At 37.8% G+C, this 26954-nt stretch overlaps 1 protein-coding gene and 1 pseudogene across 6 annotated transcripts in view; one reads left to right on the top strand and one right to left on the bottom strand.

Moving 5' to 3' along the window:
• TENM3 (teneurin transmembrane protein 3) overlaps nucleotides 1-26954 on the bottom strand; it is a 2742616-nt gene that overhangs the window by 2272796 nt on the left and 442866 nt on the right. The gene's annotated exons all lie outside the window — the stretch shown is intronic.
• LOC109553296 (dnaJ homolog subfamily A member 1-like) lies at nucleotides 3869-25435 on the top strand (annotated as a pseudogene).

The following is a 26954-nucleotide window of genomic DNA, read 5'->3' as shown; positions in this document are numbered from 1 at the left end:
GAGGACCCTGAGTTCCTAACTGTCGTCTGAATTAGAACGTTATACAAACACATCCAATGGTCATCCTTGGTCATCTAAATCGCTAATGACCAAGGCCCGATCGAGAAGGCCAAGTGTTCCTGGGAGCAAAGTTACCCTGAGATTGAAAGGAGTCTAAGACAGTCAACTAGTCTTTAAGGACACAGAGTCAGAAAGGATTGCTACCCTGGGCGGGGCATCCCTCATAGCTCTGCCAGTAAATCATCTTCCTGCAAGGCGGGAGATCTGGGTTCGATTCCTGGGTCAGGAAGATTCTCCAGAGAAGGAAATAGCAACCCACTCCAGTATTCTTGCCTGAAGAATCCCAAGGACAGAGGAGCCTGGTGGGCTACAGTCCACGGGGTCGCAAGAGTCAGAAACCACTTAGCTACTAAAACCACCAACTACCCTGGACCAGCATCTTTCAGGAAACCTTTCACATTCACCGTGTCGATCCTGTGTGCACTGGGGGAGGGGCAGCAATGTGGGTATGAATTGAAAGAACTACATTTCCCAAAAGCTGAAATCTCGAGATTTAAGAAGCCTGACTTCATCCTCTGCAAAAGGAAGACATATCAACTGAAAAACATCTCAAGGATAGTGGGAGAAGTAGCTTCTAGAGACGGTGACTGGGTGGGTTAGTGGTACCTGGAACTTGGCCAACAGCAGCGGCTCTAAGTTCACCATAAGCAGTGCTACCTAGATGCTCAGCTCCACCTTGACTGACTCAGCAGTGGTATTTGAGCTAACAGTGGACGGGATAAAGAGGTGGATCTGTATAGACGGATGCAGAAGGCTGGGAGGTAGGAGGGAGGGGAGGTTGAAGAACTCAGCCAGGAAGAAATTTATAATGTCTATTTCTTTTTTTTCCTCCAGAGTTAAATATACTGGATCAAGAGATACACTTAAAATCTTAATAGCTACTGACAGACTATACTTTAAATAAAGTTATAATTCATAATCCACTGGTAAATTAAGAGTGTCAATTTCCCTACACTTTCACCAGCTCTAGACGTGAATCTACATGGCAATCTGATGGGTGAAAGAAAATGAGATCTCATTTTGCTCTAATTTGGATTTCATGTCCACTATTGAAGGCAAATTTCTTTTTTTTTTTAATTTTATTTTATTTTTAAATTTTACAATATTGTATTAGTTTTGTCAAATACTGAAATGAATCTGCCACAGGTATTTAGCTTACTTTTATTCTCATTCCTGGAATTTGCCTGTTCATATACTTCGCTTATTTTTCTGATAGACTCTTGATCTATTTCATATTCACTTGTAGAAGTTCTTTTTATATTAAAGGCATTAATTGTTTGCCATATTTCAGAAGATCATCTCATTTAACACGCATGTATTTCTGCAAAATGGTTCACACTGAGGCAGGAAGTAGATGTCCCCACGCCCCAGAGAGGAAAGCAATTGGCGATTCATTCCTTGTGGACTGATAACTCCTAGACAAGAATAGCAGGACAATTGAGAGAGGAGGCTGGGCCCTGCCCAGATAAGAGATGAAAGACCACGTACTTTTCATTCTCAAAGCCAGGATACCTTCCTGACTACACATTCACAGAAAGCCTCCTTGGAGGTCAAAAATGGAGGGAGTGTCATCCTATGGTAAGTGATGCCAACTACCCAAAGTCCTCTTTGGCGAAACTAATCTTGGCTAAGAGATGCATGTACACACGTGAGAGGATATAGAGATAAACCAAATATGGACTCAGAACGAGGCAAATTAAGATGACTGACCAAAGGAACCCTGGAAGAAATGTCCCATAAAAATGATTCACAAGACTGCAATTCTGAGTCTGCGGGAGTGTGTATCCATAGGCATAGTACTCTTTTCCTCCTAATAAACACTTTACTTGTTTCACCCCTTTCCATCTTTGTGGGGAATCTTTTTTGCAAAGCCAAAGGGCCAGGCCCTTGTCACTGATCACTGGTCTAGTGGCTAGGGTTTGGTGCTCTCTTTGCCATGACCCCACTTAATCTCTGGCCAGGAATGGAAACCTTGCTTCAAGCCTCTGCAGGCTGAGGCCACCCAACTTCAACATGTTCCCATATGTCATCAGTGTGGGCCTGGGCCTCATACCATCTGCTGCTGCTGCTGCTAAGTCGCTTCAGTTGTGTCTGACTCTGCAACCCTACAGACAGCAGCCCACCAGGCTCCTCTGTCCCTGGGATTCTCCAGGCAAGAATACTGGAGTGGGTTACCATTGCCTTCTCCAATGCATGCATGCATGCTAAGTCACTTCAGTCATGTCTGACTCTGTGCGACCCCATGGACAGCAGCCCACAAGGCTCCTCTGTCCACAGGATTCTCTAGGCAGGGAGAGTGGAGTGGGTTGCCATTTCCTTCCGATACCATCCACAGAAAGACTGAAAACTTAGACAACTCCGCTGTGAAGATTTGGAGATGCAAGCCCTAGGAAAGACTAGCATTCCTGTGTTAGGAGTAGTGTTCTGAATGATGTGGTTGTCTGAATGATTAAGATGTGGGTCTAGAACAGAATTGCCAAAAAACTAAATAAGCTGATTCTTCTAGAATACGTATGTAGCTCACCATTCTGCTTTGAAGGACACTTCAATTGTTTTAAGCAGCCATAAGTCTCTCTGTTAAGATAGATTTTCCAAACAAAATATGTTCCCTGAGGTACAACTGTGTTTTAAGGGAGAAAAAATAGTCAGTGGCCAAATATATTTTGAAGTGTTTTTGTAAAGTGTTTTTATTGAAGGATTCTGCAGACACTTTTAAAGGTTAATGTTCATTATGAAGCTCTAAGTAAAACTCGAATGTGTAGAATTTCCAAAAGTATTGAACTACAGTCCTTTGAGATTTATTTTTCAAAGTATACCACCACAAATAGTATTCATAGAATAAAAGTTTTATAAATGCTTGCTTAAGGAAATATCTATACACTCCATTGTAAGTGAATAGCTTTCCTGGGATATTTGCCTTAGCACTGCCATCTTGTCACCACAGTCATTCAAACAACAGCAAAATGTGCATAAAATTACTAGGGGACCATTTGAGAAGATTCATAAATTCAAAGTTTAGGTTGAGTTGGAAGAACCTTAATGAAGTTAGAAGTTGTAGAGTCATTCTCTGTGCGTGTGTGTGTTTACACCCTGTATCTCCATGAAGTTTACCAAAAGGAATCCTCTTAACTTAAATAATATACAAAGAGATAGGTACACAGAGATGGGAACTTAATTTACTGAGAAACCTTTACTAAACATATAGAGCTAAAACAAAACATAATGTTTAAAATATTTTTAGCATTTTTGCCTATACTTATGATGGATTTTAACTTCACTTAAAAACATCAGATCTTTTCTTTTAACAAATTTATTTGCTATTATTTTTCAGGATTTACCCTGAATTCACTTAATTTTAAAATTTAGTTTTAATTTTGCCCATTTTAATTTATGAAGAAAGGTAAAATGATAAGGGATTAGTACATGATTAAGAGAATTAATTCTCATAAATAACCTCTATTGACATGATTTGTTCATTGTCCATTTACGTTGCAGCAACTATTGATAAAATGTAAATAAGTCACAGATAAGTATTCCCTCTGGGTTCCTAAACTTGCCGTTTTACCTGTAGCTCTCAATAATTACTGGTTGCTTCACTCTCTAGTACATAGGAGCACTTGTAAAAAGCAAGATTATGCATTGCCTATTAAAGTCATTGCCAGCATCTCAGAAACTGAAGTAAATGCTTTCACAAGTAGCATTTCCAATGAATAATGCTGAAATCAGACTTTTTTTTCCCCCCATTGAAAGTGCCTCAAGTAGTTGGCTCCTTTCCCATCGGCTACTTTGTAACTGCGAATATGACAACATGACGGTGATTCACAGATGCCAAAATATGACGAGCAGAGCAAATCTGTGTTCCAGATACGATAAGGTGAGAAAGACGGAACTCTCGGCCCCAGGTGATTTCCACGAAGACGCCGACATACAGTGGGGCTCACTATCTCCCCCATGCAGCCGCCAACTTTAATAACCAGAGAGGGAGAGAAACGCATCTAAAAATGCAAATGGATGAAAAAATAAAACTGGGTTGCATAGTAACATCTTAAGCAGATTTGAGAGATGTATGTTTGGGAAGCCTAAGCTTCAGCCCTGGAAAACGCTTTTTGTGTATTCAACACATTTGGGGTTAGAACTGAGAAAAATACATCAAAATTATGAGTGGCTTAAAAAAAAAATCCCTTCTTCAATCCACCAACCTTCTAAACAATGTGATATTAGGCAAAGTTTTTTTCTGGTTTTTACCACAATATTTAGAAGCTTATTATAAGTGTGCATCTGCTCCATATATTAGGAGCTGTTGTTACATCATTGGAAAAGAAAAACAAACAAAAAAAAAACCCAGCAAGTTGCATCTTTGAAAGACCAGGTACGTATATGATCATACATACCACTTCTCAGTTTTTCACTGCAGTATTCAAGAAAAATAGAAGCACTGTTTTTACTTGTTGCGCATTTATGTACAATTTTATTCATATATTCTGATTCCTACCAAGTCTGATTGCAAATTAACCCATGTAAGCGCATAAATGGTCAGAATTTATATGTAAAATCGATGTTTCTCCCTGTCAAATCCAAGCTATGCTTTCATTACACATAATATAGATGAATATTGAAGTAGTTTTACCAGAATGATGAGAAAATTAGAGATATTTTATGCTAAACTGCACCTAAATAAACAGTTCAAAATCTAATTTGTAAATAAGAAAAGGCAATGTTTCTTTTAATTCATCACATTGACATTATTTGGCTATATCTGTATATGTTACACAGTGGTAGTGTTTTTGAAAATTACATAGTACAGGAAAAATATAATTTTAGTGTAGATGTTTTCCTAATTGGTTTTCAAGAAATGTTCCATGTCAATTTTAATGTCAAGATATAAATACATCGAGAAGTTATTTAGAGATGGCGAGCTCTCTGAGACGAGGAGCCTTATTTGTTTACCATAGTATTCTAAGCACTTAGCACTGTGCCAAACATATAGTATATGTTTAATAAGTATTTGTGGAACTATTTAATGAATACATAGAGAAGTGAAGTCAATTAAATAAATGAGGCCTGATCAAAATATTTCACAAAATAGCCAAACTTAGCAATTACTGTAAAATAAAACTATTTCATGCCTAACTCTATACATTAAAAATTGGATTTTTTAGCAAGGAATTACTCAATATTTCTTCATGATTTTTTTCTCTTTTTACTGGTGCCATGTAGTGGAATAAAGGACCATTTACTGCCTAGGAACCATACTTTCAAAAGGAGTTTCAAAAATACTTGAGTTCTAAAATATCATGCTGCTTACTCACAGCAAGTCTATGAAAGAAGGCTTGTTGAGCACTAGATTGCACCTCTTCTTCTCAGCCAATCTGACATTCAGGACAGACACAAGGGCTACAGTAAGATGTTCAGTTAAACATTCACCCACACAGGCTTCACACGTTCTGACAGCATGCTTATTATTGGGTGCTTACTATAATCTAAGCACACATCAGCTTCTCTACATGTATAACCTCACTGAAGTCAGTGTTAGTGTTATCCCCATTATACAGACAAGAATATATAGGCTCAGGCAGGTTAGGAACTTATCCAACGTCATCTACTGAGGAAGTCTTGGCATAGGGCATAAAACAGACACACAGAAAAAATACCTAATTTCTCAGATAGAGAGAAGAATCATTATAAAGGATATTAGGAGTCAGGAGAAGAAATTTAGAGAGACTAAAAGGATATGCCCAAAAATATAAAAAATGGGAGCACTCAATAGTTTTAATCTGAAACACAAACAAATTTGTAAAAGCTACTAGATTAACCTATACAGGGGAGACTCAGGTTCAATCCCTGGGTCAGTAAGATCCCCTGGGGAAGGGAATGGCAACCCATTCTAGTATTTTTTTTTTTCTTTCTTTCTTTCCAGCATACTTGCCTTGAGAATTCCACGGACAGAGGAGCCTGGCAGGATACAATTCATGGGGTCAGAAAGAATCGGACACGACTGAGCAACTAACACTTATCTATATAGATTATAGTGAAAAGACCAAGACATTCAAGGTAACATTTGAATATAAAATGGAACCAGGTCAGTACTAAGCTCCAAGAGGTTTTTTTTCTTTTTCTTAATTTGAAGTATTGGTTGTTACGATGATCTACACCATCTCATAAGATATGGACTTTTACCATTAATAGAATAGATTTTATAATTTAATATAGCAAAGGCCTATCATTAATATATAAAACTATTAATATTTAACATCCCAAAATAAGTTATTATGCCAAAATGGCCCAGAGGAAAAAAGAAAGAAAGTCCAACTGTGGAATGAAATCTGTGTCCAAACTAACTCTTAAGGAGAGCTTCTCATTTGACTGGATTTGTAACATAACTACTTTGCAACTAAATAGATAGAGTTCTCTCTCTTCTTTCTGTGTTTATTTTTCTCTTTCCCTCCATCCCTCTGTCTTTTCTTTCAACTCCTATTACTTCCTTTACTCATAAAAGCAAATGTACCTTAAAGGAATCTACAAAGAATGCCTGAAATATTTAAAACTTTGTGCACTACTTAATATTAAAAACTGCTCCTAAGGGAAACGCCTATTAAATGCCACCTTCGGCTACTACTATGTTATAAAACTTAGTATTAAAATCCTCACCATCAGTAAATGCCTAGAGGGGGTGATGAGTATACCATGTAAGGGAAATAATCAGGTAAACATACTGGAACTAGACAAAAAAGATCATAATGACCCGGATAACCACAATGGTGTGATCACGCGCCTCAAGACAGACATCCTGGAGTGTGAAGTCAAGTGGGTATTAGGAAGCATCACTACGAAAAAGCTAGTGAATGTGATGGAATTCCACCTGAGGTATTTCAAATCCTAAAAGATAATGCTGTTAAAGTGCTGTCCTCGGTATGCAAACAAATTTGGAAAACTCCGCAGTGGCCAGAGGACCAAAAAAGGTCAGTTTTCATTCCAATACCAAAGAAAGGCAATGTCAAAGAATGTTCAAACTACCACAAAATTACACTCGTTTCACATGCTAGCAAGGTAATGCTCAAAATTTTTCAAGCTAGGCTTCAACAGTATGTGAATCGAGAACTTTCAGATGTTCAGGCTGGATTTATAAAAGGCAGAGGAACCAGAGATCAAATTGCCAACATCCATTGGATCATCCAAAAACCAAGAGATTCCAGAAGAACATCTACTTCTGCTTCATTGACTATACCAAAGCCTTTGACTGTGTGGATCATAACAAACTGGGGAAAATTCTTCAAGAGATGCAAATACCAGACCACCTTACCTGCCTCCTGAGGAACCTGTATGCAGGTCAGGAAGCAAAAATTAGAAACAGACATGTTATAACAGACTGGTTCCAAATTGGGAAAGGAGTACGTCAAGGCTGCATATTGTCACTCTGCTTATTTAACTTATATGTAGAGTATATCATGTGAAATGCCAGGCTGGATGAAGAACAAGCTGGAATCAAGATTGCTGGGAGAAAATCAATAACCTCAGATATGCAGATGACACCACCCTTATGACAGAAAGTGAAGAGGAACTAAAGAGCCTCTTGATTAAGGTAAAAGAGGAGAGTGAAAAAGCTAGTTTAAAACTCAACATTCAAAAACAAAGATCATGTCATCCATTCCCATCACTTCATGGCAAATAGATGGGGAAACAATGGAAACAGTGACAGACTTTATTATCCTGGGCTCCAAAATCACTGCAGATGGTGACTGCAGCCATGAAATTAAAAGAAACTTGCTCCTTGGAAGAAAAGCTATGACAAACTTAGACAGCATATTAAAAAGCAGAGACATTACTTTTTTTGACAAAGGTCCATCTAGTCAAATCTACAGTTTTTCCAGTAATCATGTATGAACGTGAGAGTTGGACTATAAAGAAGGCTGAAAGCCAAAGAATTGATGCTTGCCAAATGTGGTGTTGGAGAAGACTCTTAAGAGTCCCTTGGACTGCAAGGAGATCAAGCCAGTCAATCCTAAAGGAAATCATCCCTAAATATTCATTGGAAGGACTGAAGCTGAAACTCCAATACTTTGGCCACCTGATGCAAAGAGCCGACTCCTGAGGAAAGAACCTGATTCTGGGACAGACTGATGGCAGGAGAAGAAGAAGAAGATGAGATGGTTGGATGGCATCACTGAGTCAATGGACCTGAGTTTGAGCACACTCCAGGAGATGGTGAAGGGCAGGAAAACCTGTATGCTGCAGTCCACGGGGTCACAAAAAGTAGGACATGACTGATCGACAACATACTGGAATTGGATTAGAGGATCCTTACTTGCCAATTTAAGAATTTTCTACTTTTATCAAACAGTAGGAAACCACCGAAGGTTCTGGAGCAGGATGACACGGCCAGTGTTACGTTCTTGAAAAGAAAAGTCAGACGGTGTTTGGATTCTTCAGGAAAGGGGAAAAAACAAAACAAAACAAAAAAAACCTAGGAGCTGCGAAGTTATTTAGGATGTTGTTCACAAAATGGTACATGTGTCTATCATTACTGATCAAAATTAGAACTTAAGATGTTTATGTTGTTTTGCAAATTAATCATTCAAAAATCATGACTAACAACCCAGACTCTGATGTTAGGCGTTAATTATGCTTCATATGTCATATGACTATATGAATTAAACAAGATGTCTTAAGGAGTAATAATGTTGAAGCATATTTAGAACAAAAATATGCCTTAAAGGTTAAGAGAAAGAGAGAAAGGGAGAGAGAGGCTGTCAGAATCCTGTGAAAACTTGCCTACTGCACTGAAAAATTACCCTCTAGTGAATTGCCTTCAGGCTGCATTTTCAGAAATTATATTCTAGTAGTGGTCAATTTTTCAACCCAAAGGGAGATATTTTTCTCCATAAATTTGATTCCCAGTCAATACTTTTTTATACATAATATGATCTAGGTATTTCACAGTTAAAAACATCCAAGGTTAAAATGTCTCATAAATACACAGTATTGTTAAACATCGGCCATGTAAGGAGAGTGCTAGCATCCCACTGTTGACACTAAGTGTGTTACTAGCCTACTTGCCGCTCTTTCTTCTCAGACAATTTCAATAAATAAACAGTGACACTCACTATGTACATCTCCCACTGTCAGAAGCTGCCATTCTTACCCCTATCCAAACAGGAGATGTGCTAGTTATTTCTGTAACGGATGGACAACTTTTTATATGCAAAAACATGCTGTCATTACAGTGACGTTAGTTCCACAAAAAGTCAATGAAGACAATGACATATATGATTAAGCTTAGATGGTAAAGAATCTGCCTGCAGTGACGGAGCCCCGGGTTCAACCTCTGGGTTGGGAAGATTCCCTGGAGAATGGAATGGCAACCCACTCCAGTATTCTTGCCTGAAGAATTCCATGGGCAGAGGAACCTGGCGAGGCACAGTCCATGGGGTTCCAAGGATCCAGACACAACTGAGCAACTCACACTTCATTTGAAATATGTGTTGATTGCTTGTGATTATAGCCTCAAGGTTTAATAGACCTGTACACTCTTTTCTCCCCCTACATGACAGTTCATAAAGCTCCAGCTAGATTCTGGCACAGTGCTCTGCAGCCTCAGGGTGCGTGGAAATTACCTGAAAAAATGAGACAACCCAATTTGCAACAGTGGTCCAGGTTCATCTCCTTCCTCCAGCTCATTCAAGCTCAGGGCAGACCTCCTTTTGACTGACTTCGTCACTGCTCCTCTGCTCCAGGAGACTTCATGCCCAATGCTTCATTTTTATCCAAAAAAAAATATTTTTTTTTTTATTCACAACTTAGTACAAAACATTTAACTTGCTGGTACTGCGTTGAAAGCAAACTATTGCTCACTACTGAATTCTTTCTTTTCCCCTATGGACCAAGTCTTCCTTATCAGAATCTACCAGCTTCTGGAATCACTAGAAATGTCTAGAAACTTTGACTTGCTTATGACTCTGCTGCTTCTAACGTGACCTAATTCGAGAGCATCATTTTTTGAGTTCTCCTTCTGCAGTTTCTCTTTTGCATCTTCTCTCTCTCTCTTTTTTTCTTAATTTTTCCATTTTAACAGTGGAATTCTTTATCCCAAACATCTGTAAGAGCCTTACAGCTATTTTCTTGGACTTTGGTCTCTCCTCGCCAATCCACCCTTTGCTGCCACAACATTAATCCTCAGAGACAACAATTTTTCAAGCATCCCCTGCTCAGAAATGTAACATAACTGCTTTGTACCTGCTTAGTCATCACAGACATCCATAAAGGGTCTTACCTGAGATAAGGGACCTATGTGACTCTATGGGGCTAAATGTCCTACAAACTATTATTTATATTTATGATTAACATTTATTTGGAGTCAAAAGAGACAAATAGTATTAGTGGGTATTCTCTAATCAATCTGTTGATTGTTTTGGTTAAAAGTATGTTCCCAGTTAAAATTTCTTCCACTTAGATCCATCTAATACATTATGCCTCTTGGAAATGATCATCAGAGATGGAAAATCCTCCACTTTTATTTTCATGGAGGGACAAATATTTGGGTGAATGGTAGAAAAATTCTTATCCATTTTCTCTCTCTTGAGCTGGATTAGTTTTAACATGGGATCTAAATATTGATTTGCTTGTAATCTCAATGAATTATTTTCAACTAATACGGAAAGCAACCTGAAACTAATACAACATCACGATTCACATTAATAAAAGAGAAGAAAATGTTATTATTTTGAATTTTTTCAAGGAACTTTTGCTTTGTGATATCACACATCATATAGTCACTGGAAAACTCACTGTTCAACAGTGGATGAAGAAGGTGAATCATGTTTTAGCATTGCTTTGGTTTGCTGTTTTGAGCTCAAGAACACCCTAAAAGGAGACTGAAGAAGCCTGCAGGTACCCCTGAGCACACACTGAGTAGTGAAGCTTTACGGGGGTGCATACAACTAGGTGATTCTCTGGAATGCAGTAGAAGGGGCTGCATACGTCTCAGGGCTTTGAACATTAATGGCTACTGCCAATGTATTATTTCAATACGTATCCAATTCTGTATTCGCCATGGTCTGGGGATGTGATATTGTTTACCTTGGGAAGAAAAGATAGTTTTCTACCCATTAGAACAAGAAATCTTCTCTTCCTAACAACTACTGTGCCATTCTGGAAAGTCAACTTTGCCTTGCTTCACTCATTGTTGTTCATGGAACCAGCTCTGAAGGCACAAAGTTTAAAACTAAATGGAGGAAAATCAGATTTGTATTCACTTAGTTTTCCAAGAAACACTCTCAGGATATATAAGTTCACAGTAAAGGTGAAGGAAGAAAAGAAAAAGAAAATCTTGCCATAAAGTATGTTGTTTAAATATTTGGCTAACAGTGTTGTAAATACTTTGCACTTCAACTCATGATACAAAGCAAAATAGACTAAAATATTTTAATCAGAAAATAAATTGTTCCAGAAAATTGTTTCCAAATTACATGAAAAAAGTAGTTTCTCTTTTTTGATAACTGGTCTATCAAACTCAGGATGAAGTTGCTCACAATTCAACATCCTTTTTCCATTAAATTAGAGTAGCATGGTTTTCCAGGAAACAATGAAATCATTTTTTACTTTTTAAACTCTAAAAACAGAGGATGTCACTAAACTAAAATTTATTTACAAAGAAAAGGACACGAACTCTCTAGTGTTAAACACATCTGATAAGTGAGTTAATGAAAGACAAAGTACCACAGCCTAATATAATTATGTCTCATTTGTCTTTGTGTTTAAAGCTCCAAAAACAAGATTTAGCACAGAAGTAGAAAAGATGCTAATTAATGACCTTTTGTGATTACCATGTGCCAGACACCTTATATACCCTGGCTAATTTGTTCCTCAAAACAATTCCTGGTGGGAGTTACTGACCTCATTATGTGTGTGTATGCTCAGTCGTATCTGACTCTGCAATCCATGGACTGAGCCTGCCAGGCTCCTCTGTCTATGGATTTCCTGGGCAAGAATACTGGAGTGGGCTGCCCTTTCCTCCGCCAGGGGATCATTCAGACCCAGGGACTGAACCCATGTGTTCTGCATTGGCAGGTGGGTTCTTTACCACTGTGCCACCTGGGACGCCCTCATTGCACAGATACACTAACCGAAGCACAAAGACGTTGAGTGATTTGTCCAAAGTCTCAGAAATTTTAAGTCTGGAAACAGGGTTTGAACCCAGGCAGCATTTGACTTGAGACCTACTGTCTATCCCCACACCATATTTCCATACTCAGGAAAGAGTGAATACGTAAATCAGAGATTACGTTCATGTCATTTTTATTGAAATGTTAATATAAACTTGTTTTCTCTGTATACAAGGAAACAGTTGATTCATTAGCAGAGCAGTAATTAAAATGGGCCAGTAAGTCAACAATGGAAATTCTAAAGGCATCCTAACCATTGGCTAACTACATGAATCAAAAACCAGGAAACCATGCTACATTCCTAGCCCCACCAAAGAGCCACCAGCTTGTTCTTCCTCCTTTATCCCAGTCTCTAAGAAGAGCAACAACTTAAAAATACTCTCACTGGATTCTTGGGAGACTTTTGAGACATGTTCCTACCACTTCTTCTCCCAGTCCCAATCCACTTACCTGCCAAGTCTTCAGTTCTACCTGTTTAACAGTTGTCAGCATGTCATCCCTGCCTTGATTTCAACTCAGGCCCCTGGCATCACGCTTCTTATTACCCACGCGGACTCTTAGCTGGTATTCTCCTCCCCATTCTGGCTCCCTGCTCCGACATTGCCATCACCAGAGATGATCATCCCAAATTACAAATCTGACTATGGCCCACCCTGACTCTCAAATGGAATCTTGATACACCCCATTTTCACAGAACAAGATCAAAACTATGTATCAAGATACACAATGCCAAGTGCCATCTGCTCCAGCTCACGCCTTTTCAGATTTCTCAGCTTCCTCTCTTCTTTTTGATAGTTTGGAAAAGGAAAATGTATACCCCATGAATCATCTTTTTTATACGCCTAGGATTTTGGCCACCCAGCTCCTCCATCTAGCTCCCACTTGCTTTCCACAGCACATCTCCGGACAGAAGCTTCCTCTACTCTTTCTATCCCACGATCTTTGTGCCACTCCTAGGCTGGTATTAGGTGCCATATATCCCCAGGACAGGCAGGATAGGCTTTGACACAAGGCTTATTGCTTCATTTACTTGTCTCTTCTCTCCACTTACTGGAAGGGATGTGACCAATCATCATTGTTTTCCCCAGGGCTTGCTACTGTGCCTGATATGTAGTAAGTGTTCAGTAATCACTTCTGCTTAAAAAAAAAAAAGCTAACATTATAAATGTTAAATGAACACTGCTTTACTTTACCTTTGCTACACTTTACAAAAGAGAAGATAAACCTGCATACTGCAGAGCCAGCCATATTTTTATTACCTAAGTGACTCTAGTCATCACATCATGGCAAATAGATGGGGAAACAATGGGAAAAGTGGGAGACTTTATTTTGGGGGGCTCCAAAATCACTGCAGATGATGACTGCAGCCATGAAATTAAAAGATGTTTGCTCCTTAGAAGAAAAGCTATGACCAACCTAGACAGCATATTAAAAAGCAGAGACATTACTTTACCAATGAAGGTCCGTCTAGTCAAAGCTCTGGTTTTTCCAGTAGTCATGTATGGATGTGAGAGTTGGACTTAAAGAAAGCTGAGCACTGAAGAATTGATGCTTTTGAACTGTGGTGTTGGAGAAGACTCTTGATAGTCCCTTGGACTGCAAGGAGATTCAACCAGTTCACCCTACAGGAAATCTGTCCTGAATATTCATTGGAAGGACTGATGTTGAAGCTGAAACTCCAATACTTTGGCCACCTGATGTGAAGAACTGACTCATTGGAAAAGACCCTGATGCTGGGAAAGAGTGAAGGTGGGAGGCAAAGGGGACAACAGAGGATGAGATGGTTGGATGGCATCACCAACTCGATGGACATGAGTGTGAGTAAGCTCCAGGAGTTGGTGATGAACAGGAAAGCCTGGGGAGAGGGCAATGGCACCCACCTCCAGTACTCTTGCCTGGAAAATCCCATGGACGGAGGAGCCCGGTGGGCTGCACTCCATGGGATCCCTAAGAGTTAGACACGACTGAGTGACTTCACTTTCACTTTTCATTTTCATGCATTGGAGAAGGAAATGGCAACCCACTCCATTGTTCTTGCCTGGAGAATCCCAGGGACGGCAGAGCCTGGTGGGCTGCCATCTATGGGGTCACGCAGAGTCGGACATGACTGAAGTGACTTAGCAGCAGCAGCAGCAGCAGCAGCAGGGAAGCCTGGCGTGCTGCAGTCCATGGGGTCTCAAAGAGTCGGACATGACTGAGTGACTGAACTGAAGTGACTCTAACTTTGAATTCTCAAAATTCTCAGAATTCTCAAAGAGGTGTCAATAATAACTATTTTTTAAAATTCAGGCTATAAGTTTAATATTGAATAAATTAAACAATTTACTTTTAAACAATCAGATCAGATCAGTTGCTCAGTCGTGTCCGACTCTTTGGATAGCTCAACTGTAATGAGCTGAAAAGAATCAAATAGAGCCTCATTTCTAAATTCAAATGAAACTGTTGGAATTGCTGATTTTTTTTTTAATGCTGTACCCTCTGCTCCCTTAACAACATTCTGAAAGAATTTTTTCATCAATTCATCTCAAAGGAAAAAAGGTTGTCATAGTTTTAAAATGTTTGATACAGCATTTATAAATATGTTTTAAAACGTGGCTGCCATTGTTAAAGGAGTTGAAATTTCCCCAAAATCCTCAAAATCAGTGCAGTGTTTTGATCACTGGTTCTAGAGTTAGCCTTTTCTGCGTAATTTTAGCTCCGTGACTTCCTTACTGCTCAGCTTGGGGGAAGATTCCTTAACCTTGCTCAGAGCCATTTTTTTTTTCCAGCTATAAAGTAGGGTCAACCATAATCTCTACCTCATAGGTTGATATTGGTACAAGATAAAGCATGAGTAGAACGAGATGCACTGCTAGTCATAGTAAGGCTCTATAAGCAATTCCATTTGTTGGTTTGTTATCATTTTTATTATAAGCTTATTATATATTTAAAATTGACACTCTGAGAACACATTCTCCCGAGTTTCACCTGTTTCATAGACCACAAGTGGCTGGCAGTACTCCAGGGCTGCCGCATGATCAGCTATGTCTTCAGAGGCATAGGAGTATCTAGGGCATCTGGCTCTTCACACCCAGCTGGGCTATCTCATATCCTGGTCTCCAAATATCCAAAGTCAGTATGAAACTGGGGATTCATGGAGAAGACAGAGCTGACATTGAATAAACTGTACTTTATGATTTCACAGGCTCACAAGTCACTTGTCTTCCTGAAGAAGGTAAACTCTGGATTTAACAATAATGGCTTTTGCCTCAATTACTCTATCAAGACTTCTCGAGATGAGATCTGTACTTAACACCAGTGTAGGAGCACATGGCTAGCACTGTCTTCACAAAGAATGAGCTGATTTCTTTGGGGGATAAGGATATGCAAGTAGTCTGGATAATGGCCAAAACAGGCTAACAATGAGGATGGCAAGCTAGGTACACTGCAATTATGACCACACGTGGCCCCTGATTCCCAATAACAGGTATCAGAGCCAAAGGCAAGGACTGAAAGAAAACCAGCAAGACAGAAGGTGTTTTGTTATTTTATTACTCTTGGTACCTACCCTTTTGTCCAAATCACAGTCCTCCTCCTATTATACTATTTGTGTAACTAATGACACCCCACTCCAGTACTCTTGCCTGGAAAATCCCATGGACGGAAGGGCCTGGTGGGCTGCAGTCCATGGGGTCATGAAGAGTCGGACAGGACTGAAGTGACTTAGCAGTAGCAGCAGTAACTATTTTATCAACACTTAATTGAGAATTCCACAGAGCCAGGTTTCACGCCACATGCTGCTATGTGAGGACTGACGGAGTTTGTCCGAGGAAGATGAGCCAATCAATTACTAACAAAGTGTCCACACTCAAAGCTAACTTAAAATATAATGCTAAATTCAGATATGGCTTGGATATTAGCCATCAAGCAAGGTACATAATCCTGCCAATTGGAAAGCCACAATAGGTAAAGCTATTTCAATAATAGAAGATTGTCATAATTTATATTTCATATTTAAATAAGAAGAACAAGAGTTAAGAGTAATGTCTGGAGTAACCACTTGTCTGCAGTATTTAATCAGAGTAGGAAAAACAATCTCTTGAATAGATGTGCAAGTGACTGCCTCTCCAAGGTGCCATTCAAGATATTCAAAGGGATAGGATCAGGTTAAGTATGGAATAACAGAGGCAAGATAGAAATGCACTTGGAGGTAACTCATTTTATATACATGCAGCTGAGAAGCATGTATATAAAAAACCAGGTGCATCAAAAACCCACTGTCATTGTTTCCTTTTTTTTTTTTTTTTTTTGGTAGCATCGATTGACTAAATGTCTCTAGAGAAGAAATGAGAGGAGTAAAATCTGTGAAAAGAATGTAACAAGGTCTATAAAATCCCTCCAGACTAACTGGGTTTATAATCTAAATTAGATTAACAAGGTCTATACTCGATGGAGGTTTCAATTAGGCAAGATCAATTATAACAACTGCACAGTCTCCACAACTTAAGAGGGGCAAAACCGTATTATACCTAAGTTACATGTAACTAAAATTAATTTACCTTTCATGGCAAGACTCTCAGAGACAGTAAAATCTGACAACAGTATTTTAGCATCTTAAGATTTCACAGATGCTATTTTTATGAATGTACTTGAGTTCCTAATAGACACTTATCCATATGAAAATATAGAGCTAAATTGTAAGTAATTTTTTTTCAATTCAAGACAGCTAGATAAAGGAACTGGCCAATTGTTTTGCTTGGTTAATCATCTTTTTTTTATGTTTTGTGAAAGGAATTCATGGGAATTATATCCCTTTCAAAGGCAGAAAATTGTTTCACTTTATTCCTTATTCTCTATAAATCATAATCTCTAAAAACAGAGGTTTCTCCCATACTTAGAAAAACCTAAAGAATATGTTCAGTCATATGTGAATCTTTTAAAAAAAATTGATCCTGTATATACAATTGCATTTCAAGGAGCTATTCAAGATTTATACCAATTTTCTAGAAAGGTCCCATCTCCTAAAAATAAAGACGGAAGGAAGCAAGGAAGGAAGGGAGAGAGATAAGGGGAAGGAATTAAAAATAAAGAAAAATAAGAAAACTATGAAAGTTAATATATTAAAGCAGAATTTTAATTACTATGTCTTCTATAGGAGAAACTGGCAAATAGATTAGCTGAAGAACAGGTAATTCATTGAAAATCTAGGTAAATTTTAAGATTTTTCTTAATTTGCTTTTAAAACAAAGATTTCTAATACCTATTTTATTGAGCTAAATCAATCTTTGCCACCCATGAACTGTGGTCTACCAGGCTCTTCTGTCCATGGGATTCTCCAGGCAACAATACTGGAGTGGGTAGCTGTTCCCTTCTCCAGGGCTCTCCCCAACCCAGAGATGGAACCCAGGTCTCCTGCACTGCAGGCAGATTCTTTACCAGCTGAGCTACTCCGAAAGCCCATGTATATATCAGCTAAAGTTTTACATAATGTAGTACTTGGGATGTTGGATTTCTATCCTTAATATTTAAGAGCACAGTTTACAGTTCTTCCTGCCCATTCAAATCTCAAATATGACATTTAAAAAGGGGTAAATATACAGAAAGAAGCTTATGTTCTCCTAAAGCAAAAACTAAAAAAAAAAAAAAAAAAAACTATTCACTGAATATTGCTTTGAATTCTGTGAACATATATAGAGTATTATGTCTCTTTTGACAGTGAGATTATAGAATCCAATGATTCTCAAGCCACTCTAAACATACAATTTAAATACTTAATAATATGGACTCATTTATTTCACACTGTAATGACTGTGACCCAGAATAAAATATATAATGTACACTGCAACCTAACGCATACACATCCCATAAAAGTTTTATGAAGCAATATATACCCTTGCCAAGTGTGAAGTATAATATTTTTAATTCTACATTTTCTATTTTAGTCCAAAGCTATTCATTTTTATAAAAGTGTTTTTAAAAAATGAAAAAAAATCTTTTACAACTCCATTAAAGATATGTGAACTCAGTGGGGTCTAAGGTCCATTTATAAAGGCTATGTGTTCTCTTTGTAAATGGAAAACTCTGGAAAAGCCACATTTAAGATTCAGAAGATGAATTAAAGGCTGATTCCAAATGCAACCTTCAGGCACTGTGCAACAGAGAAATCTTGATTATAAATGAAACAGGAATTTTAAAGAGCTTTAAAAGAATCTGATAAGCATTTCTGTAGCATTTACTATGTGATGAGCACTGTACTAAGTGCTCTGTGGATCCTGTTTATCTTAATTCTTCTGCCAATTCTTCATGAGATCTCAACTCAGGGGTAGAGAATCTGAGGTATAGAGTGTTTAATGTCCAAAGAGCTGTCTGTTTATCAATGGAGACTAAGTTTGCAAATAGAGTATTAGCAACAAGAGATGCTGAGTGATGTATACTGAGGATGCGGTTGCAAAGAACATTTTGATAGTGCTTAGGAAATCTAGACACTTTCCAGAACAGAAATATAGGGAGGAGCCTGGTGGGCTGCCATCTATGAGGTCGCACAGAGTCGGACATGACTGAAGCAACTTAGCAGCAGCAGCAGTATCATTCTGGGGCTTACCAGGTGATACGAGGGATAAAGAACCCTATTGTCAATTCAGGAGATGTTAAGAGACACGGGTTTAATCCCTGGGACAGGAAGATTCCCCTGGAGGTGGGCATAGTAACCCACTCCAGCATTCTTGCCTGCAGAATCCCACAGACAGAGAAGCCTGACGGGCTATAATCCATGGGGCCACAAAGAGTCAGACACAACTAAAGTGATTTAGCATACATGCACAGTATTGCTCTAGATTAATCTGGGATAAAGCAGGGACTCATGGAGTCAGGTATGTGACATTAGTCTTATTACTAAGGAAATATGGTGTCAACAACAATGGCAGTAAGAATGATTAATGTCTCCCACTGGTTTCAAAGGTTGGCCTGGAGGTCAGAAGATTTGTAGATAAAACAATAAAGTATTGGCGTGAAAATAGACACATAGGTCAATAGAACAGAACAAGAGACCAGAAATAAATGCACACATACATGATCAATTAATTTATAACAAAGGAGCCAAGAATATACAATGAGGAGAGGACAGATTCTTCAATAACAGGAACTGAGATAACTGGACAGCCACATGCAAAAGAATAAGGACCACTGTACATACACACAAGTTAACTCAAAACGGACCTGAGACTTGAATTTACATTCAAGTACCATCCCTGAAACCAAAGAAGTCCAAGAAGAAGACATAGGAAGTAACCTTTTTGACATTGGTCTTGGTGATTTCTTTTTAATCTAGCATAAAAAGCAAAATAAGTACAAGTTCAAACTAAAATGCTTCTGCACAGCAAAGGAACAAATGAAAAGGCAATCTACTAAATAAGAGAAATTATTTTCAAATCACATATCTGAGAAGGAGTTAATATCCAAAATAGACAACGAACTCACACATCTCAGTGGAGGGGAAAAAAATCCAAATAAAAAATAGGCAGAAGAACTGAAAGACATTTTTCCAAAGACAACATACAGATGGTCAACAGGCACAGGAAGAGTTGCTCAGCATCACTGTCAGAGAAATGTAAATGAAGACTATAATGAGGTATCATCTCATACCTCTTAGAACAGTTAATACTAAATAGACAAAAGATGAGCGCTGGTGAGAATGTTCAGAAAAGGAAACCCTTGTGAACTATTAGTGGGAATGTGAACTAGTGTAGTCACTATGGAAATCAGTATAGCAGTTCCTCAAGAAAATAAAAGGCAAAGAATTTTTGTAACTAAGTATTGTAACAGATTGTTAAGTTACCTAGACATCTTGTGGTGATCACTTTACAATGTATACCAATATCTAATCATGTTGTACACCCCAAACTAATATATTATATGTCAGTTCAGTTCAGTCGCTCGGTCATGTCCGACTCTTTGCGACCCCATGAATCGCAGCACGCCAGGCCTCCCTGTCCATCACCAGCTCCTGGAGTTCACCCAGACTCACATCCATCGAGTCAGTGATGCCATCCAGCCATCTCATCCTCTGTCGTCCCCTTCTCCTCCTGCCCCCAATTGGAACACACGCTACTCTATGCCCTTTGGCACATTTTTACCTCTAATTCTTCACTGTAAAGGGGTATAATACAAATTAATTTATCATTGAGGATTGTCATGAGAATATGTAAAGCATCCAGTAAGTAACTTTATATGCAGGAAAACCATTACAAATGGTTTACAATCTTTTTTTATTTTATTCTCATTCTTGTCAATTCTATAATTTGTGTTTTTTCCTTCTCCCCAAGCCTGAAATTAAATTGTGAAATGAAGCTAAATCTGTAGGGAGAAGGTTAAGTGGCCCAGCTTTAACGTAAAAGATGGGAAGAGACTGGATCAAGTATTCATACTCTGCGATGACTAACCTGAATTTCTCAGTTGAGAAGATTTACATTTTTTGATTTCATATCAAGTGTCCATCTGCTTCTGAGCATGTTATTAAATATGCTTGACAAAAAAGAAGGTAAGGATGATGTGAATGCCGCTTTCCAAGGAGAGGGGGGAAAAGGACTAAAATGATCTACTTAGATCTGTCAGGTTAATAGTGTTTTATGATGTAAAGCTTCAGCTTTTCTCTTAAAAGAAAAAAGATTAACAATATACTCCTTAGGGTATATTTCCCAGAGAAACCTAAGAGCTTGGTATTGATGTCAGGAAGGGTGTAGTCAACTTTGTATTTAGTAAATAATTTTGATTTCTTGCCTATTTTGACAGTCCTTCAAAAGTTTTATCCTTTGATTAGAGCCATATAAGTGAAAATGCAAGAGAAAGAAGAAAACATTGGGGAAAAAATTACTTCATTTTATTTCTTTGCCAGTGAACTGAAGATATGATTAAGAAATATGCCTACATCCCTCCCTAAGCAGAAAAGTGACAGTAAAACAAATAACTAAGGGGAAAAAATCAATAACTTTGAAAATATAATTAAATATTTTGTAAGCAATAATCATGAAATGAAAGTCAAGTGACATTTTTGGAAAATCATTTGCAACAAGTATGCTAACTGGGTTAATAATATCTTCTATATACAAATTCTGAGAGATAAAAATGTTAACACCAAAACAAAACTGGACAAGGAACAAGAGTAGACAAAAAGCAAAGAGATAAAAGGCTAAGAGTTTAACTTCATTCCACTTCCAATAAATTAAAAAGTGAACAAGCAAGTTAACATTATCACCAACATGACTTTTTTTTTTCAGTTTTGTTTTTTTAATTGCCTATAAGTCTGAAGTAAGTATACAGAGACATACATGTCCATATATTACTATGGATGTTTTGAAAGTGGAAAAAAAAAAATCTCTGTAAAAGCTATTACTTGTAAATGGGAATTGTAGGCAGATTTAATACCAAAATCACTAAGATTGAGTGTAGGTCATGTGGACCAGAAAATTAGAGGCATGTGTCACTGATTTCCATCCACACCTCCTGTTTGTACTAACATTGCTTTCTGCTGCAAGAGATCATGCATGGTGAAAATTTCCAACTCAGTAAGTACCAAAGGATGAGAGAGAAAAGATGATCTATTCATTCCAAACTAGAGGTCCTAAAATCAAGGTATCCTTAGCTTAGATATGTTCACCCAACTTGCAGCTCCTGCAAAAGCTTCTAACTTCCTCTATTTTGTTCAAAGAGCCAAGGATGAAGGTTTGGAAGGCTACTTATGTAGAAAGAGAGAGAATCCTATTTTTCCACAGAAAACATTAAGAAATCTTTTATCCCTAAGTACAGACTATAACTGATGGACCTAACAATGGCTTGAAAACCAGGCTTACTTCTGAACCACAAAGGGCTTTTTTTAAGGGAAATCCTTTAATGGTAGCTTCTTTGTCCTATATTGGTCTCCCTCTAAGATTTTACCAAGTAAAATGAATTTTAAAAATTCAGAGATAACATGATCAAATTTGATATCATAAGGAAAAACAACAAAATTATCAAAGCTATTAACCAGTTGGCAAATTATTAAAAAAAAAAAAAACTTCAGGAAATGAATCTGTTCTACAGTTATGTTGACCAATGTGTCTTTGCTGGTCTGGCGATTTCCCAGACTTCCCACTGAAATCCTTGCCTCTCAGGAAGTCAGTCTATTCCAGGCAAACCATGACAGTTGGTTACCTTATGACTTGAATCTTAATATAGATTTAGAAAATGATAACCTACCTTGAGACATGAGAGGCTAATGTTGTTTAGTCACTTGAGTCATGTCCCACTCTTTGCAACCCCAAGGATGGCAGCACACCAGGCTTCCTTCTCCTTCACTATTTCCTGGAGATAACTCACTCACGTCATGTCGATGATGCCATCCAACCACCTCATCCTCTGTCGCCCTTTCTCCTTCTGCCGTCAATCATCCCCAGCATCAAGGTCTTTTCCAGTGAGTCCCCTCTTTGCATCAGGTGGCCAGAATATTGCAGACCAGGTTTACCAAGCTTTACTATTTACCAAATAGTATATGATGAAGTGCTTCTTGAAGGGTAAATGGAAATTTTCTATTCGAAGATCATGGCATCTGGTCCCATCACTTCATGGGAAATAGATGGGGAAACAGTGAAAACAGTGTCAGACTTTATTTTTGAGGGCTCAAAATCACTGCAGATGGTGACTGCAGCCATGAAATTAAAAGACGCTTACTCCTTGGAAGAAAAGTTATGACCAGCTTAGATAGCATATTGAAAAGCAGAGATATTACTTTGCTAACAAAGGTCCATCTAGTCAAGGCTATGGTTTTTCCAGTGGTCATGTATGGATGTGAGAGTTGGACTGTGAAGAAAGCTGAGCACCGAAGAATTGATGCTTTTGAACTGTGGTGTTGGAGAAGATTCTTGAGAGTCCCTTGGACTGCAAGGAGATCCAACCAGTCCATTCTGAAGGAGATCAGCCCTGGGATTTCTTTGGAAGGAATGATGCTAAAGCGGAAACTCCAGTACTTTGGCCACCTCATGGGAAGAGTTGACTCATTGGAAAAGACTCTGATGCTGGGAGGGATTGGGGGCAGGAGGAGAAAGGGACGCCAGAGGATGAGATGGCTGGATGGCATCACTGACTCGATGGATGTGAGTCTGAGTGAACTCCGGGAGTTGGTGATGGACAGGGAGGCCTGGCGTGCTGCGATTCTTGGGGTCGCAAAGAGTCGGACATGACTGAACGACTGAACTGAACTGAATACCAAGGCAGACGGGGTTCTTGATTAACGGTTGTCTCATTTAACCAATATGTTCACCAGGTCTCTGAGGGAAAGAAGACATTCAATACGCATCTCCCTCTAAAATGAGGGGAAAAAAATAAAAACTTGAGCTAGAGCACTCCATCTCTTATGGGATTTATTCAGAATCCAACTCTCAACCCAAATAATTCTGGACCTGGAATACTGTTCAAGAATATCTCTGTGGTCTTTTTTTTTCTCCATATATTTATTTAATAATGTATTGAGACATGTAAATGCATTAAGAGCTAACTGGCACATAAAACATAATAGAGCCCATGGCTATTCCTGATCAAGTATTGTGGTACTTTATCAGCATTTCCAGGATCTTTAAAAACTATAAAATATTTCTTGGCATACAAAACTATACAGGGACAAAATCTCCTCCCCACTTGGAGTTCTAGGAAGGGAGTTACTGTAGACTTATATTGTGTGACATCAATATCATTTGATTTGAATGTTTCTGGATCAATTAAATTTCTTAATTTATGTATTAAAACATCTGATGTGACTCTACTGATTGAATATATTAAACTAGTTAAAATAGCTCTATGTAAAAGTGTATGTAAATTAATTATAAATATGGGGAAATCCACAAACTTTAAACTACTAAGAAGTATGAAGTAAGGACAGATTTTTAATTAAATTTAAGTGGGACAACTTTGTCAAATGGAAAGATGTTCTTGTCAAAATTGTAAAAGTTCAACTTTTTATCCAGATATTTTAGTAACATTCAAATGCACAGATATTTGGATTCACCATGTAGACAAAACATCCTACTGATTACTTGAATTGATTAAATTTATTCATCACATTTATTCAGATGACAACACTATGTGGGCAGACTGATTTTCAACAGTTTGTCTAATGACAATCTTGAAAATGAAAAAACTTTTCTGGAATAGATTTTTCTCAAAAGGCGATGCTTCCATCTTCTTGCTTCCACCTTCTTGGGAATCTTCAGATGCTGAAAGTGACCTTCTTTTTTATGTTGTTTAACTGAAAGAAATGATTAAGAGGCTGATACACAACAGTCTTCCCTGGCTATCTATCTACAGATTTGAGCAGATTTTGACATGATTTGTTTTTGAAACAAAGAGTAGTAAGATTAAGATTATGGATTATAGTTTTTTTTAACTATTCAACGACAATTTCCTGATTGTTGAGCACAGATGTGAAAGGGCACTGTTTACTGTCACTCCCTTATATTTAGCCCTAATTTTGACATTAATATTTCCAGACTGGACTGCACTGTGACACTAGTATTAAATGAGAATTTTAGTATTTAGAAGAAAATTCTAGAATCTCATATTAACAAAAGCATGAAAGATGGCCAGAAGATAACATTCCATGGTGAAGAAGATCAAGAACCAGGATTGGAGACAAAGGATATTATCATTGCTTTAGATCAAAAGGACCATGTTTTTACTTAAGGAGGAGAATACCATCTCATGTGCATTAACTTGCAGCTGGCTAATGTTTTGTGTGGCTTCTAAAAGGCAATTTACCTGTGATGACCAAACCACAGTCATCACTTCTCATCCAGGTCAGATTGTCAAGCATAAACACATCAAGGGTGTGCTAAATGAAGGCATGCCGATTTATCATAGACTATATGAAAAGGGCTGCCTAATCACTGAATTGAGGTTAAACTTTCCCAAGAATGGCTTTCTCTCCCCTGATAAACTCTCTGTGCTAGAAAAACTCCTGAGAAGGAAGTAAAAGAGATTGATGAAACGGACCAAGTAAAACTAGTGGACTTTGATTCAGATCAGGAAAAACAGTGTCATTCAATGGAGAAGCATATGAGGATGATGATCATTCTTGAGGTGGTGTCAGTGTCAGACTTCTTACCAGGACCAGGAGTGAAACTCACCGCTGGCATTTTATTTTTAATAGTAACAGAATGAAGGACTATAATCATCATACTTTCACTACTTGCTATTATTTTAATATTCATATATAGCAGTGTTTTAAAAGTTAAATGAAGAGTATAGTTGCATATAAAAGTTTAAAAATACCTCAAAATATTGGATATTTCAAAATACTCAATGGGTTGGCCTTAAATGCAAAAAAATAATGTAGAATATTCTACCAACATTATTAACATTATGTTCTCATACTTCTCAGCATAAGATGTGGTTCCACCTCAAAATAGGGGGAAATATCTTAAATATTCATTGGAAGGACTACTGCTGAAGCTCCAATACTTTGGCTGCCTGATGCAAAGAGCCAATTCATTGGAAAACACCCTGATGCTGAGAAAAAGACAGAAGGTAGAAGGAGAAGAGGGCGGCAGAGGATGAGATGGTTAGACAGCATCACTGACTCAGTGGACATGAATTTGAACAAACTCCAGGATAAAATGGAGGACAAAGGAGCCTGGCCTGCTCCAGTCAATTCATAGGGTTACAAAGAGACAGACATGACTTAGCAACTGAACAATATAACAACATCATAAAATACACAAAACTTCAAGATATTATTTATCATTTTAATTGTATTATAAATATCCTTTTGTTATGAAGACAGAGTAACTTTCTTCCAAAAAACACTGAGTTGCATCAAAATGTTTTTTTACACAAGAACTGTACATTTTAGAACTAGGTAAATGAAGGAGATTATGAATTAGTCATTTGCTCCACTTCCACTGGTACCACTCCGCTCCCTCTCTTTCTAATTCCACTTGTTCATTTATAGAAATCACTATTTATTATGAGTGCTTGTGATATTAGGAAGCTCCCTCCTTGTTTTGATTGCACATATTTTGGAAGCAAGTCATGCCTTCACTTGAATCCAGCTTCTTTATACATTGTTTTATAGTTGGATCGAATTGTTATTTAAACCCCAGTTTGGATCAGCAACATAATCTGCTGGGAAACACCATACTGGGAGAACAAAGCATTAATATTTATTGAAAAATTTGTAGACAGTGGCCTCAGTTATATATCTTTGACTATTTCTGAGGTCCAAAATATGTTTTACTGAGGAGAAAACAAGAACTCTGAGATGAGAGATATTTAGGAACTTGTTCAAAGACACAGTGTCAGGGTTGATATGCAAACCGTGATCTATCTGGATTTCAAAAGTCTTTATTATTTTCATTGTATCTCACTAATCTTCATTCTAGGAAGTCCAAGTAGCAAACTGAAATGACAAAAGTTTCTTAATCCTTTAGACTGAGATGGAAGATATTTGAAATTCTTGTCCAATGTGAATGCTTCATGACCCTATTGAACTACAGATTACCATGATTCCCACCCTTGGCCTTTTGCTAATAACTAATGTGACTTTGAACAATTCATTTCATCCTTTTCAAACTTAGTTACACATACATAAAATTTAAAGAAAACTCTTCAAACATGAGACTATCATTACATCTGTGATATATTATTTTATCCTTATTCTAATTCCAAAGTAGAATTTAGTGAAAATGTTAATTGCATTACTTTTCATATTTTTCTCTCTTTGGGTACAAAGGGTTA

The sequence above is a fragment of the Bos indicus genome, chromosome 27, assembly GCF_029378745.1.
Source record: "Bos indicus isolate NIAB-ARS_2022 breed Sahiwal x Tharparkar chromosome 27, NIAB-ARS_B.indTharparkar_mat_pri_1.0, whole genome shotgun sequence".
Classification (NCBI taxonomy): Eukaryota; Metazoa; Chordata; class Mammalia; order Artiodactyla; family Bovidae; genus Bos; species Bos indicus.
The sequence above is the reverse complement of the archived record's forward strand: the minus strand, read 5'-3'. Positions and strand labels throughout refer to the sequence as shown.